General features: G+C 41.3%; 1 non-coding gene and 1 pseudogene across 1 annotated transcript; one reads left to right on the forward strand and one right to left on the reverse strand.

Annotated features, from left to right (window-relative positions):
- Positions 1–17936, reverse strand: part of LOC148824500 (scavenger receptor cysteine-rich domain-containing protein DMBT1-like) — a 61969-nt pseudogene that overhangs the window by 32687 nt on the left and 11346 nt on the right.
- Positions 4933–5014, forward strand: trnas-acu (transfer RNA serine (anticodon ACU)). Its single transcript has one exon. It is a non-coding gene; the product is annotated as a tRNA-Ser (tRNA).

Below are 17936 nucleotides of genomic sequence, written 5' to 3' on the forward strand. Positions count from 1 at the left end.
ATAACCCCACTCAACTTGGTTCTGAGGAAATCTCCCAGATCCAAAGGAAGAGAGACAGGAGCTGGGCTGGGACTCCAGCTTGCTGTTATATCAAGTGGGTGGGTGAAAGACACACCACTTACAGATCACCACTAGGGGACATCATAAACTGGGTGGTGAGACTCTTGGTCATCAATGGCAACAACAGGGCCATCCCTGGGTGGGCTCGAACCACCAACCTTTAGGTTAACAGCTGAACGCGCACGCCGATTGCGCCACAGAGACTGATGAGAGAGGCTTTGCTCCATTCGCATGTTTCCAATCAAAGAAAAAAAATTGCTTGCATTTTCTTGCCAGCCGGCAATATATCTTCTGCACTGATAGCCAAGAATTGAATTTCATTTTTCACAAGCTGTATGAATTTCTTGAAAAACAAGTTGTTGCAGATAGGAAATTAATTCATGCATTAAACTAAATCAAGCCCTATGTGGTTGTCCAAAATGGTACTTTCTACACAACAAGACAGGGAAAAAAGCACAGCTGGGATTTGGAGCCAGGATCTCCCATTAACGAGACAAGTACTTAAAGCAACTAAGCCACGGCGCTGGCAGAATTCTCCTCTTTTACAGCCGCTTGGACACACCGCTGAGACACCTGTGTTCAGTAAGCGCTGAGTCTGCTGGCTGAGCAAGTTGCCTCCTTTACACGCAAAAGGAGCCCCGACTGTAAGAGAAACAAAGAGAAATGGCTTTAATTGGGCACTTTTCATGTCCAATGCGCTTGACATCTCCCAAGTGCGACAGAGTTCATTTCTGACACTTTTCCTTTCTTTCTGAGTTAACATGAAAAGTGACCTAATTTACCAGAGCAAATGCTCACCTAGCAAGATCTGCATTGCTACAAGAGTGAAGTAGAGTGAAAGACGTGATAATTTCATGCCGTTGTGGAACAAAACGCTTTTTTCTTTGAATTCTAAATCAATTAGAAATTCAGAGCGACACATAAACGCTTTGTCTGTTTAAAAGTGATGATTTTTTTAAAACTGATAAAAATGTAGAAAACACGTTTCTCACTTAGAAATTGTAGATGGGGTATTACTAGTAGCGGCGCTGAACTCACCATGGTGCAATTCAGTTACGTGACGGGCTAGTGGTTTAATGGATAACGCGTCTGATTTCGGTTTATAAGATTGTCGATTCGACTTCTACCGGGATTGTGTGATTTAAATCAGGCTCCTCAGAAATAGTTATGTAAATGAACCGCACCTGAAAGCAAACGTTGGGTCTGGTTTCCTATCTTTCCTGCATGACATAGCAAATCGTTACAAAAAACACCAGCTAATGTCCAATAGCGTTAGTCATTTAAGCAAACATGAATATACCGTAGGTCTTGGTACATGGGAATGGATTTCAACCACAATTAAAAAAGGACAAATTATAATTACAGGCTTCAGACACTTTTTCATACAAAAGTGACCAAACACTCCCTAACTTTCAGGTTTGCTTGAACCTGTAATAAGAAAGGGGTCTGAAACGTCCATTCTCGTCTCTAAAGTCGGACGTGATGTTTCGCGGATGTGCAGTGTGCCTTTTCTCTTGTCGTGTTCAAGATGATTCACTGCATAAGCTCCTGACTTCGTGTTCTGTACTGCTCTGTTATTTCGTTCAGATTACCTATGTGGTGTACCGGTAAAACACTGGGGTAAAGTTAGCTTGAAGTTCGAAAACGATTTTGGCACGCCTGTAGCGTTTACACGAAACCTCTTAGAGTTGCGAGAATACTTGCTTTGTGTATTAAATACATTGTGAATGCTTTCTCAGCCTTCACTTTGTCGTTTTTATGACATTTTTTTGACCACACTCGAATACTCTTTTGTCCATACCTTCGCAATGGAACCAAATGCATTTTAAATACCACGACCACGAAAATTTCCACAGCCTCTACATCAAACTATCAGTGAGCTAATTATCTTTTTTTAAACCTCTGGTTTTTCATCGATGCGTAATTACACACTAACTGGAACCCGGGGGACCGCTGTGTGCACACGTTCACAATGCGAGAAATACTTGTAACGCCCTCGACTGGTGGTGAGGAGGAAGCGCCCCTAGGCACTCGTAGTACCGCTGGGCATGCTGGGAGTGGTAGCCGGGGAGAGTCTTAGGGTCAGCACGATGACCAGCGGCTGACCCTACCTGTGTAAATAATGTCCTAGTAGTTCTAGTGCCCTGTGTAGTCTTATAAGAGTATAGCGTGTTGTTAAGTAATTACCACCCTAAATATGTGTACGTGTTCAGTCTCCTCATGTGCGTGTACATCTTGTGTATGGTTTTGTGTGGTTGTTAATGAATAAAGCTAGCGCTTAGTTTGTTAATCACGTCTCCACTGGTCCTTTGTTCTGAAAAGAACCTGTAAACGCTACATACTGTTCAATACGGCTTCGTGCGAAAAACCCGCCTATGACCATAGGAAGCAGAATAGCGCAGTCTCCAATTACCCAGACTGTAAGCACGGGAATAAAGCTTTGTATGATTTCTGAAACCCTTCCTTTACGTCCTGTTTTCATTCAGGTAAGGGTCAACTATATTCACAATACTACTGACAGTAGGAAGATTAAAATATTCTTTACTCAGCAGCTTATTAAAAACGGCTCCCATGATGTTCAAACCGATTTTTTTACACAGAACACTGACGCAGCTTTGCGTTCTGAATCTCTTTTTCTCGTGCTTTTATTTAATGTGGCACATGACTTCTTCATGACTCAATAGCTTTTTAAGCACAACATTCACAGTGCTGAAACCAAGTGCCTTACACACCAGACAACTCCCCTCACCTCATACAACCTTGCTTTGGGTTGTGAAACTTTTCCTTATTTGTTTATGATTTTTTTACTGTAATCAAGTGTTGTGCTCACTAGGCAGGCCTCCTGACCTTTCACAGTCATGCTTTGTTGTGTGAAACGAATTCTCTTTTTAGAATTTTTTGAATATGGCAACTTCCACCAAGATTGGTGGGGGGTGGGGGGGTGCTCTTCAATAGCTTTTTCATCTATACAAATGGATGTAACCAAGACATTTAGAACCAACAAGTCTCAGAATTGGTGCAACCCTCCAACCTGGACCAACAGTAGGATGGGACATAAACCTGCACCACACTACGTACCCCTCATCCAGACCAGCAGGACAGCCGGACCACAGACAGCACAGACAGGGCTTCTCTTTTCAGCATGGAATAAACCTTTTACTTTTTTTTGGAGATTACCATCTGCCGATAAGATATGATCACTATATTGACCATATACAATTTCTTGCATAAGGAATTCATATTTTGCATAAACCGATCCCCCCGGAGCCCCAAGTGATTCTGGTTTTGGTAAGTTAAGGGACAATGAGCTTCACAATACCAGGGGGACAGTGGGTGGTCAAGTCCCCCTAAACAATGTATCTTGGTAGATTATGATGTCAGTCCATCTAATAATGTTGTTGAACTCCCTTCAGCCCAAATACAGAGGAGCCCAGGCCCAGAATGTTACACATACTGACAGAGAGTGATCTCATTATGTGTGTTTGGATTTTAACAACTATTATTATTAGTTCAGGTGGGTAGCTGCGTCAGCATGTGTAGGCTGCAAAGGAACAAGTAATAGGTTTATTCCATGGTGAAAAAAAGAAGAGAGAATAAACCTATTACTGGTTCCTTTGCATCCCATACAAATTGTAGCTTTCTTTTGATTGCCAGTTTATGGACAACCTCTTTTATGGTTATTTTAGATGTTTGACAAGGTGTAATAGCCCCCCTCGCATTCTCAGCTAAAATATTTTAAAACTGCAACAAAATTACATTATATTGAACAGAACTTAGGTTAACATTTATATTCAAATTAAGGTAAATATACGAAAATATTAAAATACAACTCGGGCGATCTGTCGTTTTTGCTTGTCAAGTTCTCAGACAATTTTTTTTTAAATTACTTTAGCTGAGGATGCAACGGGAGTATAAGTGAATTCTTCCATTGCCCGTTGGAACATAAATTTCCATGGGTGAATACTATCCGCTTCTAAGTTTCCGATGTCAGTAATTATTGGAAATTCCCACTAATGTTGACCCTGGTACTCAATTGTTTACTACAGAAAAATATCAAAATAATTAATATTTTGCAGATTAATTAAATATTCACAGTGATGATGTTTACTATGGGAGGAAGTGTTACCTACCTTTGGGTTAATAGCCAAACACGCTAACTGATTGTGCCATAGTGACATGAGTAGGCTTTTGTCTCATCCTCGTCGGTTTCAGCCTTTGATGTGTGTGGGCTCAAAACACCCACCTTTGGGTTAATAGTCGAACACGCTAAACGATTGCACCACAGAAACGCTTACACATTGGTTTTTTTTACATTTACATACTTTTGGTGAATAAAAAATTTGCTTGCATTTCATCTTTCATAACCAATATGATTTAAAAAAAACCAAGTTGTTCCACAAAGGAAATTAATACATGCATTAAACCAAATCAAGCACTCTGTGAGTGTCCCAAATGATATGTTCTGTAAAACAAGAAAGGAAGAAAGGTACCGCTGGAATTCAGACACAGGATCTCCTCTTTATTATAGAGGTGCTTTAATCAACTAAGCCACGGCACCGGCAGAGCGCTCTTCTTTTACAGCCACTTGGACACACCGCTCTGAGACATCTGCGTGGAGTGTGCGCTGAGCCTGCTCACCAAGCAAGTTGCCTCCTTTTCATGCACTAGCAGCCCCGGAGATTAAGAGAAAGGATGAGAAATGGCTTTTATCTGGCACTTTTAATCTCCAAGGAGATAATGTGCTTTCCGTGTACAACAGGATGTCCTTTACACCCGTCACTGAAGCACAGCACACGCTTGGTGGCTTGACATCTCCTAAGGAAAATAGTAGCAAGTGGAAGAGAAAAATGTCTGGAGGAGCTGATTTTTTTTGACAAGGTGGCTGAGTGGTTAAGGTGACAGACTACTAATCCTTTGTGCTCAGCACACGTGGGTTTGAATCCCACCCTTGTTGGTTTGAGCATTTGACTTGTTTTCTGTTTCTATGTTGTGTTTGTGTGCTTTTGTTACTGTAGTAGAGCAGTAATATTTCTAGTGTTGACTGAACATGGCTGACAGCCAATAGTCTTTTAATATTTATTTTAATATTTATGTTATTAATACATTTATGTTTTCACCTGCTGCTTTCACCTGATATTAATAGTAGTCCATGGGACATGGTGCATATTGAAAAATGTTCTTGTTAATTTCAGTTTGGAAAAAATGCACTCACCAGAAACCGGAACTGGTCATGTTTACATAATGCGCAATGCCATAGCAATGTTTGGATTTGGAAAAAAAAGTCTTGCTATGAGTCCTTACCTGTTACAGGAGGCATTTTAGGACTTTTTTAGATCAGATAAAGCTATCAATTCATCTTACATTTCTACTCCATCAATATTAGCAATGTTATCTTTCCCTAGCGCTAATTGTAGCTCTAAATAAATAGAAATTTTAAAATATATTTTAAAATAAATGCTATTCCATATATTGTAACTTTGTGGTATTTAGAATTTCTATCTTAGGATGCAGGGGAAAGTATTATACAACTGTGAAAGAGGCTCGAATTTTAATACAATTTAGATCAAAGGAAAACCAAAATCCGTATGATATTACCGTCAATATCTCTCAATATTGACGTTCAGTTGAAAGATTTGAAGAAACTCTCAAAGAATCAACGGCAGTAGCGGAGAGTTTTGATTTGAACCAACGTTTGTAGCTCAATAATCAATTCGTCCTCGAAAGAAGAAAAGACAGGGATGTTTTGAATGTCACCATGATCCTCTTCTCAATCTAAAAGAAAGGTTTTATATGATCCTAATGCCACTAGAAAAGTCAATTTCCGCCTGTACTGATGTCCCTTCAAATGTTTTATAAAAATCTCTGGACAATTACAGAAGGAGCCTGCTCCATTTCTTCTACTAAACAAGACTATGGGAGTTAGTATTTTGATGTCGAACTGGGATTTAAATAAACAGAACAATACACTACATTGGGCTACGTGTGTGACAAAACGTTTACTTTCCGGCCTTTCGATAGCTCAGTTGCTAGAGCGTAATACTGTAGAAAAAGCAGCGGGCAATTCGTATGTCCCTGGTCTGAATCCAGCTCGACCGATGGTGTTTTCTTGTTCCTTAATCCAAAACTGAAAAGTGCGAATTTGACGTTCACCGAAAGCTCAGTTTACAAAGATGCAGAGGATCGTGTACTGAATTCTCCTCACGTCTGATTGTGTTGCTTAAACCTTTAAAATGTACATTGTTGACTGCTAACTCTGGATTCTTTCCGTCCTCGTGTGACTTCCTTCATGTGTGAATTTCAGGGTGACCCTTTGTCTGTTTTAAAACGATATTATTTTAAACCAGACAAAATGAAAGACGTAGTAATTAGATACACGTACAAAACACGTGAATCTAATTGAGAAAATGTGGACCGGGGCGATTTATTACTAGAAACAGCTCTGAGCTCAGTGTGTGCAGTTGGGGAAGCTGATATGAGGTCCAGTGGTGCAATGGATAATGCATATGCTTACGGCGTATGTTTAACTAAGAATAAATTATACTACAAATCTATTGAGTTAACACCCAGATGTGACAGAACACATGTAAGACTTACACCCCCTTTAAATATATATTTCCTTAATATATGTTCTCTTCCCTCTCTAGGATTCCTGATAATTCACTATCACATATTGAAGTCTGTACATGCATTACCTGTAATAATACACTGAAGGACACCCTGACTGATTGTGCTAGAGAAACTGACACACGTTGTCTCTTTTCTACATTCACAGGTTTTTGGCTAAAGACAAAAAAAACATTATCATTTTCTTGCCAGCTGTCAGTAATTCTTCTGCGTTTTATCTTTCGCAATGTGTGGATTTCTTGAATAACAAGTTGTGCCAAAAACGAAATGAACACTTCCATTAAACATAATACAGAAACATGGTACTGTCTATAACTATAAACTGTACCGCAAGACAGGAAGAAAAGCACCACTGGGATTTGAACCCAGGATTTCCAGTTTACTAGGCAGGCGATTTAACCAACTAAACCACAGCACCAGTGAAGAAAAGCCCTTTTACAGCCACTTGGACACACTGCTCTGAGACCCCTGCGTTCAGTGTGTGCTGAGCCTGCTCGTCGAACTAGTTAAGAAAGGATGTGAAATGGCTTTTATCTGGCAATTTCATTACCAAGGAGCTCAATATGCTTTTGATGTTCTACAGGGTGTCCACTATACCCCGCACTGAAGTGCAGCACAGCCTCGGTGGCATGACATCTCCCAAGGAAAATGTTGAAATCGCAGATGGAAGAAGAAAATGACCCTCGAGTACGGGGAAAGATGATCATCGTGAGGTAACTTATGCCTGGACAGGCTGATTGTGGTCGAGTACTTAAATCAATGGAATGCGAATGTATTGTACTCTGTACATGTGGGTTCCAATCCCATCCTAGTCAACTTCGGGTTTTGACAAATGTGCTTTTTTAAAGTGAGTGAGCTCTCGTTTTGTCTTTCGCTCCTGTACTAGAATAGTACTGTTTGTAGACGTGCAAGAACTTGGTATAGTAGGCTGACAGCAGGAACACGTGGCCCACAAGCAGTGACAGTTTCAGAGGTGCCTTCAGTATGTTGGTTTGTGAGCAGCGATAAAATAACTTGCCATGGAAGCAAGTGTGCCTGAATTAATACAGCTCCATCGAGTGCCAAAAGTAACACAAGAACTGACCTAAACGCAACAGCAACTTTTGGAAGACAAAAACACAGCCAATATTACTCCAGGCAAGACTTGAACTTACAACCATGGTATGACTACTCTGTGCAGTGTTGTATAATTACCATAAATTGACCGATTGTGCTACTCAACACTCGAGCACATTTTCTCAGTGCACTCAGACAGCACTTCTTCCTTAGGCTACCCGCTTCAAGAGGTTTTTTTAAATCGATCAAAGACTCATTGGAAAAGGATTGTCGATAGGTCAGGTGGGAATCGCACACGGATTCACTGCTTGGAAGGCAGCTATGTTCACCATTATACCCAGGGCTGGCGCCTGGGGAAAGATCTGTAGGGGAGGTATCTGAAATTCTGAGCGGGGCGGAGATATTTCGGTTGAAACAGACCCGTTACAACTACCCAAGCGATTTCTCGCAAGCATGCCAGTGATTAGTGTTTCATGGCAGAAGATAATGACGAGCAATCTGGTATTTAGCGATGAAGTACAGTTTCTCGTTTATCAACACTTTAGCGATTATTATTGCCTGGAGAGACAAAATATCATACGTGTTCATTTTTGCAACTACATCGAAGTTAAAGAGGTTCTGAAAATAGTTGTAAAACCAACAGAAACACAAACTTCTGTAACTACAGTCCTAGTTATATAACGATTGTAAGTATAAGGATAAACTACTGCAAAGAATCAGTCCACCTGAGCAAACAAGTAATAATGTTGGCACCCAATAACGTAGACACTATGTAACGTGCCATTCCTGGACAGATAACCCTCCTGAACATCAAACAGTCCGATGTAGCAACTGTTTTAAATTTGTTATTCCTTAAAAATTAAAATGAAAAAAGCAGAAGTCTTGCTTTTGCAGCAGAAGAAAAGTTTAAAGATTCTTAAATGTCTGGAGTGAAAGTATATAGAGCTTTGCATTTCACAATCTTTTACTATTTTGGAAATGCCATATTAACTTTAAAGGGGGCGACACAGAGGTTAGCATTGTTGCTCCATAGTGCTGTGGCTGTGGGTTTAAATGCCCACCTCGGTTTCTGTCTGTGTTTCTATTATCTCTCCAGGTTACCCTGATTCTTCCCACAGTCCCATACCATACTGACATCAGTTTGGGAGGAGAGTTTAAAAATATCTGATCCTTCAGGATCATAAGTTTTGTAAACACCAGTTCTCAAAGGTGTGTTGTGTTTTAGCCAACTTTTATCTTTCCTGAGTTCTTTTTATTTGTATCCAGATGCCCTCTGTAACTATCTAGTGCTCTGTACTGGTCAGCCTGGGTGCTATAAAATACCTATGGTTTGAGGTGCAGTATAAAGTGAATATTGGGGTGTCTCTAGTGCTGTGGGATGCTGTGTTTTACATTGAGCAGCTCCTGACGGCAGGACAAGGAGTCTTAACCTTTTGATTTGAAGGGAAATGTAAATAACAGCCAGGTTGTCTCTTTGGTGGTGTTGTATCTGGCTCTGTCGACAGTGCCTTTTGTTCCTTGTGTGGATTAAGTCATACTTATGAATTGATCACAAACATTCAGGCATTCTCTCCTTCTGGGGTTGATTTTATCATTGTGAGTGGCCAAAGGCTCCTTATATATTTTATTAATAGTATTTTAATTGTACACAATTAAGAAATTACAAATGAATGACAACATGGTTTTAAAAAAGTTTATTTTTAAAAACAAAACTTTAAGAAAATGTATACAAATTTCTTCCCATCGGAAATGTTACATACAGAATTCTACATCAATTAATAATTTTATTTCTGAAACATATCATATTGTACAATAAATAAGACTGAGGGGCATAGGGAACTTTAAGGTCTCCGTGTTATAAAACACAAACTGCAGGTCCTGTAGACAAAGTCAATGAGGACAGTGACTCATTGGTCAGACACTCAGGTAACAGACAGTGTCAGTGTGGAAACAGTGGAGTGAAGTGGACTCAGGTCACAGACAGTGTCAGTGTGGAAACGGTGGAGTGAAGTGGACTCAGGTCACAGACAGTGTCAGTGTGGAAACGGTGGAGTGAAGTGGACTCAGGTCACAGTGTCAGTGTGGAAACAGTGGAGTGAAGTGGACTCAGGTCACAGACAGTGTCAGTGTGGAAACGGTGGAGTGAAGTGGACTCAGGTGACAGACAGTGTCAGTGCTCAGAGCTGCTCTAAGACTGTGTGACTCTGTTGGTGAAGCTCTTCTGTGTCTAGACCTGCAGGAGGAGCTTCTCCCAGACAGCCCTGTCAGTCTGACAGAACATATCCTCTCTCTGAGACTCGTCCCCAACATCATCGTAGTCAGTCCTGTCAGGGGCAGGGGCTCCTTCTTCAGAGGGCAACGTGGGCAGGACCCTGTCCACTCCAGGGCCAGTGTGGGGGACACCTGACAGAGAGACACAGACTAAGAGACAGGCAGTGGTCAGCTGATGGACAGGGATGACTCTCCTAGATGACATATTTGGTTTAGAATTGGACCCATGAATTTATATGCATGGGTACAGTATGTTTTTTTGTATATGTGTGATTTTAACAACCATTAATGGTATAAACAAATAATCTTAGACAGGATCACAAAATGTTATAATTTAGAAAGGTGAATGTGATTTGCCAGATGAATCAATTATTGAAATTATATTATAATCCAAAGCCTTTATAGGAATTCATTTGAATTAAAAATGTATCTTTAAGAACAAATTTATGATAACAGATTTTACTTACCAACAATGTTCCAGTGTTCTAAAACCAGAGTGCGGAAAAGCTTTGACAGTATTTTCTAAAATTAGTTATTCTCTTTGGGTATCTGAAGACCTCTCTGTGGTCAGAGTACTCCTGGTACAGAGTGTACTCCTGAGTCTTATTTATAATAACTCACCTGACACAGTGTCTGGGCTCTGGGGCACAGTTACAGTATCATCATAGTACTCTGGAGCCTCTTTTTCACAGAAGACATCAGCTCTCCTGAAGCACACAGAGACAGTTTTACTGTTACACATCAGATTTAAAATACAGGGGATTAGGCAACCTGATTATATAATACATTTCAACCCATTCCATTTTTTAAATTGAGATAGTGAAAGACAACAGTGCAGCCTGTATCAGGACAGAGAGCGCAATGCTGTGAATCCTTGTGAAATATCTGAAGAGGAGCTGGACACTGGTAGCAGAATAATCAGACAGTGTGATGTGATCTGCAGTGCATAGAGAGCGGAGAGGGAGTCAGAGTCTCTGGTCAGATCAGTAGGTGATCTCAGGCCTCTAGCAGGGAAGAACAGGACAGGGAAACACTAGGCTGACATGTAGAGTTCAGGACTCCTGGTCTGGGATTGGCCGGACCATAGCCAGAAAACACTGAAAGCATCCGATTGGCTGGGTGTGACAGTGGGTGGGTTTTGCTGAGACCCTGATCTAAGTGTTTAAATCTTGTGGCAATCAAGACTCTTAATCTGTATTAGCTACTAATGATCCCTGCGCGATAAAGCACATTTTGAGCCACCGCTTAGACCTGGTGCCCTCTTGTCTTGGATGAGAGTGGCACAGAGTTGGATTACTGGGGGTCATCTTCTCCATCCCTGAACTACCTCACTCATACTGATCCGGAGTAGCAGTAGCCCCTTTTACCTAAAGTGTCCAGAGACACTCTCACTGTCGTCCACACTGTATCCAGAGGGTGTCTCATCAGAGAGGAGTCTCCCTGTGAACAGAAGAGCAGGTCAGTAATGTCTCTGTCATTCTGACACAGACTGGCCTGTCAGAGACCTCTTCTGTTCCAGGTAGTGTTTATTTCTAATGACAAAGGTTAGTGCAGGCTGGTACAGAGTGTACTACTGAGTCTTATTTATAATAACTCATCTGACACAGTGTCTGGACTCTGGGGCACAGTTACAGCATCATCATAGTACTCTGGAGCCTCTTCTTTCACAGAGGACATCAGCTCTCCTGAACCACACAGAGACAGGTTTACTGTTACACATCAGATTTAAAATATCGGTGATCAGGCAAGCTAATTATATAATACATTTTAAATCCATTCCATTTTAAATTGAGATGGTGAATGACAACAGTGCAGCCTGTATCAGGACAGAGAGCACAGTGCTGTGAATCCTCGTGAAATATCTGAAGTGGAGCTGGACACTGGCAGCACAATAAACAGACTCAGTGTCATGTGATCTGTAGTGCACAAAGAGAGGAGAGAGAGTCAGAGTCTCTGGGATTGGTGCAAGGTTTCTCTTTGGGACTGGACTGAAATAACCCACCTGACAAGGCATCTGGACTGTTAGGTATAGTTACAGCATCATCATAGTACTCTGGAGCCTCTTCTTTCACAGAGGACATCAGCTCTCCTAAAGCACACAGAGCACAGCTTCACTGTCACACAGCAGAACACTGAGTTATGAGGCTGAGATCAAAGATAAAGTAGAGAGAGTCAGACTCACTTAGATTGGTGCTGAGTTTCCCCATGTGACTGGACTGAAGTAACTCACCTGACAAGGCATCTGGGCTTTGAGGTACAATTACTGCATCATCATAGTGTTCTGAGATCTCTTCTTTCAGAGAGGTTATTGAGTCTCCTGAACAACACAGAGAGACAGAGAATTTACACTTCAGGACTCTGACTTGCTTTGACGTACTTTGACCACAGAGCTGCAAAGTTATTATTAAGTGTGATTTTACATGCTTTGTGGTGTATAGTTAAGCCAAGACTTTAGGGTTGCTGAGTTAACATCTGATCTGAAAGGCAGTTTTTACAGCATGCTGTTTTCCAGTCATCAATCTGGACCTGAGGCACCACCTCCTTTTCTATTAAAACCAATTAGAGCAGCACCCTGTCTACCACTCCAGTATTGACCAGGTCTAGTGTTGCTCAGCCTCTGTGATCTGCTGGTTAGCGTGAGGCAACACTGAAGAGGAGAGTTTGTAAGGAATAGAACATATTTGGTAAGATTTGTAAGATTCAGGATTTTCTACTCAAGTTCTCTAAATGTCAGCCTGGTTTGGGATGAGAGTGAGTACTGGACTGAAGACCCCCACTCCCACCCTGAGCCCCCTGACTCCACCTCCCCTCACCTGGTACTAGGTCTCCCTCACTGTCCTCCACATCATCGTATCCAGAGGGCAGCTCGTCAGAGAAGAATCTCCCTGTGAACAGGAGGACAGATCAGTAATACCTGCAGTCAGACAGCAGCCTCACTGTCGTCCACTATGACAGAAGTCATGGAGTGAACAGTAACACAGAGTTTGTGTTTATAAGGCAGATCAGCAACAGTGCTGAGCTGATTTTCTATACTCAGTTTGTCACACCTCTTGAGAAAGACAGCTCAGTTGAAACTGGTATAGTGAGGGTTTCTACAAGTGTAAGTCCTCAGATCTTCCTCAAGGGTGAAGACTAATCACATATGAAGACTCTCTCCACTCACCTCTCCTGGGGGCGCTGTAGGTTCCCTCTCTGGCCAGTTTGTACTCTATTTCCTCGTAGATGGCGTCATGATAGGGGGTGAGTGCTCCCTTAGATAGGGCTGTGTGAGGAAATAGACACTCAAGGTTACAGGGACTACAAGCAAATCAATTCACTGCTAATAGTTTTTGGACATTTGGATATATAAATATTATAATTCTACACATCTGAAATTTTCTTAAGATCCCCATCTGCAATTATTTATTCTTTCCTAAATTTCAACTGTTTCTCTACCCTATTAAAAATGTTCACATTCGACATCCACATTAAATTAGACAGAGTCAAAATAATAATTTAGAGCAGATCTTTTCCTGAAGTTCAATATAGATCAGTTCTGTGTCACAGCAGTAACCACAGTAACAATCACAGCAGTATGTGGACGATGAATGCCCTCTCTACCTTTCCTCAGCTTCCTGTTCTGGATCAGCTGCCCCACTAACAGGGCCAGCACCATGAAGAGCAGAGCCCCCAGCAGCAGGAGGACCAGGGGTGAGGCGGACAGGCCTCCCTGTGGCTGAGTCTGGGGTGTTGTCCTGGTTCTGCCTGAGAGAGGGGGAGACAATGGATGAACAGGGATCAGGAGAGGTGCTCTTGGGTTCACATACACTTTGACAGATGGAATGTCCTGTTCTCCTCCTGTTCCCATATGGGGCTATCATGGCTTCAGGGTGAACCAAGATCAATGAAGAATATAAGGATTCCCAACCTAGTAAATCAGTGAGGAAAGAGAGGACACTAACACAAATCTACACTGGGAAGCTGAAATAAAAACTGATTTTTACCCTGAGAGAGGAGAGGAGACACTACAGCTACACTGGGAATCTGAAGAGACACTGATCTTCACACTCAAGGAGGAGAGGAGACACTACAGCTACACTGGGAATCTGAAAAGACTGATCTTCACACTGAGAGAGGAGAGGAGACACTACAGCTACAGTACACTCGGAATCAGAAGAGACATTGAACTTCACCCTGAGGGAGGAGAGGAGACACTACAGCTACACTAGGAATCTGAAGAGACTGATCTTCACACTGAGGGAGAAGAGGAGACACTACAGCTACACTAGGAATCTGAAGAGACAGAAGGACAGGAGTTATCAATGACAGGGAGGATTTCTGTTCACCTGTAGCTGTTGTTGGACTGGCTGTTGTCTCTGACAAACCTGTAAAAGAGACAGGAGAACTGTCAATATATTGCCTTTGGTTTTACAGCAGGTTGAATCTACAGTGGTCTTAATAAAAAAACTTTATATTTGTTGTCAACCTTGAGGTCAAATGTAGGATTGCAGGATGAAAGGTGTCTTGTTCTGAATTAAAGACTAGTGTTGTTTACACACAAGGAGCTACACAACAGCCCAATCTTGTGACCGATGATCTTAGTTGGTTCAGTTAGAAATTAACCAGTGATAAAATATGTGTAACGACAGTGTATCTTCTCCACCAATCTGCTACCTTGTTCATCTACAGTGTTAAGACTCCCCTCACCTGTACAGATAACCCCTGCGTCCTCCTTGTGTTGACAGTTGCTCTGTTTCAGTCCAGAGTGACAGCAGTCCCATAGGTGGAGCTCACTGCCTGTGCAGTTCACCTCGTCCAGCCAGATGGCGCCACTCCCTGGTCCAATGAGGCCTCTATCTGTGCACTTACTGCATACCCACAGCCCAGCTGTCTGCAGACCACCTGGGCATCCTGCAGGTCCCAGGAGTCATCACAGACTGTCCCCCAGGAGCCCTCGTACTGCAGCTCCACCCTGCCAGAGCAGTTCGTGCCTCCAGCCAGGCGCAGAGCCAGTGGGACTGAAAGAGAGCAAAGAGGTTACTGAGTGTCCTCAGGTCAGTGACTGAGTGTCTTCAGTTGTAGGAGAGAGCTATTCCTCAGCTCTGTGTTGCTGTGTGACTGACAGTTGTTTACAGTGAGCTCACCTGGACAGTGCTGCTGAGGCTGCTCTTCCTGGCGTGGTGCTGGGGTGAGAGTGCTCTCTCTCTTTGGACCTATCAAGAGAAGTTCATTTTTCAAAAATTTTCATATTACTAACGGTGCCCTAAAATTGACCTAATCAAGGAACTGAATCCTAATTAAAGTCATTATTTTGTCTGCTAATTTTACACTGTGGTTGTGACAGTATTCTGGTCCGTATCTAGTGCAGGTATGACTAAGCTCCAGTGTTCACTGTGTGTAGTGATTAAAGAGAGCATTAATGACATTGATGTTGTTCTTATTATTTCCTTTAGATGCCTCTCAGGTCAATAGAGTCAGGTGTGATTTATATAATCTGAATCTGAATTCCATTGCCTCTACTACTAATAATAATTAAGTGAACCTTACTAGAACAGGTGATGTCAGCAGCTTCAGTGTTCCAGCAGTCATTCTGACCCCAGGGTGAAGAGGGACACTGGCACAGTGTGGAATCATGCTTTTGACAGTGAATGTTATCCAGCCACCGGGGGCAGCACTGAGCCCCCCTGTCTCTTTAAAGTCACCCTTGTCTCCATAGCCCAGCTGCTTATACAGATCACTGCAGCTGTGGTGTCCGTCATGTCACTGGCACAGATGCTGCCCCAGGTGCCGTTTTAGTAAACCTCTGCCTGTCCTGAACAGTCTGCAGACAGCCTCAGCTGCTTGTGCTCTGGAAATGAAACAGGAAACTGTCAGAGCAACTGAACCATTATGTATGAAAGACAGTTGTTTAACATCCTTTCACAGAACACCAAGAACACAGCACAGACTGAATATGAGAAAGGTTATAAATAGGAGCCCTTCAGTTATTTCTGATCCTATACTTAGTTTTCATTTGTGTCCTCACATCCTTGATTTGATGTTGATTTCAGCACTTTGGGAGAAGTAGTCAATACGTGAATCAACACTCCATATATATTTATACACTGCAGAGAAAAAGTTAGTGATAATGGAAATTATTAATTTCTTAATATCATATTTTTTATTATTATTTTTTCTAAAACCTCAATTCTTTAGATTTATCAATTGATGTTTTTGTATAGAAGTGCATTGCTGCCAAGAAGAAAATTAATTAATTAATGTCATTATTAGAATTAAGGAATTATCTTGGAATTAAGAAAAAAAGTATCTAGTAATTTCGAAATAGTAATTCTCGTGTACTTTATGAGCTACAGGCGGACTTACAGTTTTAAGCCGTGGAACTGATTGCAAGTAAATTGGATATAAAAAGTCTACACAACCTTATTGAAATTGCAGGTTTTTGTGATGTTAAGCCAGAAATCAAAATAAATCATGTCAGACATTTTTCCATCTTTAATGTGACCTTGCAACCAACAAAATACAAGAGAAAAACAAATCGATAATTATTAGGAAAAATAATTGAAATTAAAAAACCTACAACACCCTAGTTGCATAAGTGTGCATATTCTTTTATTTCAATAAGGGTGTGTAGACTTTTTATATCCACTGTATAACTGTTCATAATCATCATTGCTTTGATCTCTAAACTCCACAAAACTAGCCCTTATGCTTAAAATGATTATGTTTTTCTTTGATAAAAATGGCAAGATTCCATTATGAGTAAACACCAGTCGAAAGTAAATCCATACAAATTCTGCAGTGCTGGACATTGACACGATCATTAAACCGAAAGTGCCAGCCAAGTTCACAATAACTTCTAGATGGATTCACTGCACAACATAACAGGTTGTATATACACTGAAGTAATCATTGCTGTCTTGTAATTATGAGGTAATTCATTATCTCGTAATTATGAGATAAGGGGGTATATTTTTTTCCCTTGGTAGCAGCGATGCGTTTCCATATTTCTTAGATAAAATGGTGAAAAAAGTAGAAAACAGTGAATAATGAAAGGTCAAGCCTGTGAAATTAGTGTTACCTGAGTTTATTTGCCACAAAGGAATAATTAGAATCAGGTGGTTAAAAAATCAGGTAACAAGTAATAAAGCAGTAACATTGGACAGGACTGTCCAAACTATTGGACAAGAGTTGTTGATATTTATCAGTCTGGACATGATTGCAAAACCCTTTCTAATCATTTAGGACATATATTCTTGACCATCGAGACACTACCCAGGAGCTACCAAGATATCCCCAAGTGTAGCCCAGAATATCACCCAGGATGCTTTTTACTCAAAGATCTTTAGAGTAGTACAGTATCTGAGGATCTGTAGGCCTCTCTCTCCTTGCGGCTAAAGTTAGTCTCTTCACCATCAATAAAATTCTGAGCAGCAATGGATAGCTGCTCCTTTATGAAAGGATAGCCAGGAAGAAAACATCCATCCATCCATCTTCCAAGTTTCCAACTGAGGGTTGCAGGGTGCTGGAGTCTATCCCTACAAGACACAGTACACCCTGAATGGGACACCAGTCCATCACAGGGAAAGGAAGAAAACTTTTCTCTCTAAAAAGTATGGTGCTGCCCATCTCAAATTCACTAAAGAGCACCTGGATTACATAAGACTATGGGAAGTATATTTTCTGCACTGACAGGTCAAAAGCTGAAATTTATGGACCCATTAAGAAATGTTTTGTGTATTTCATATGTGTCAAGAAATGTTGACTGTTGACTGACTGAAGCTGAGAAGAAAATGCGTCAAGAAAGGTATGCTAAACAAACAAGCAGACTTACGACACAGTGGCTAAAGCAGAAATGTCACGTTTCAGATCGGTCGAGTCAAAGTCTGGATAAAAATCTCTTTGAAATGTTATGGCGGGACCTGAACTGAGCTCTATAGGAAAGACAA

This window comes from Atractosteus spatula, chromosome 10 (genome assembly GCF_055471065.1).
Source record: "Atractosteus spatula isolate fAtrSpa1 chromosome 10, fAtrSpa1.hap1, whole genome shotgun sequence".
Taxonomy (NCBI): domain Eukaryota; kingdom Metazoa; phylum Chordata; class Actinopteri; order Semionotiformes; family Lepisosteidae; genus Atractosteus; species Atractosteus spatula.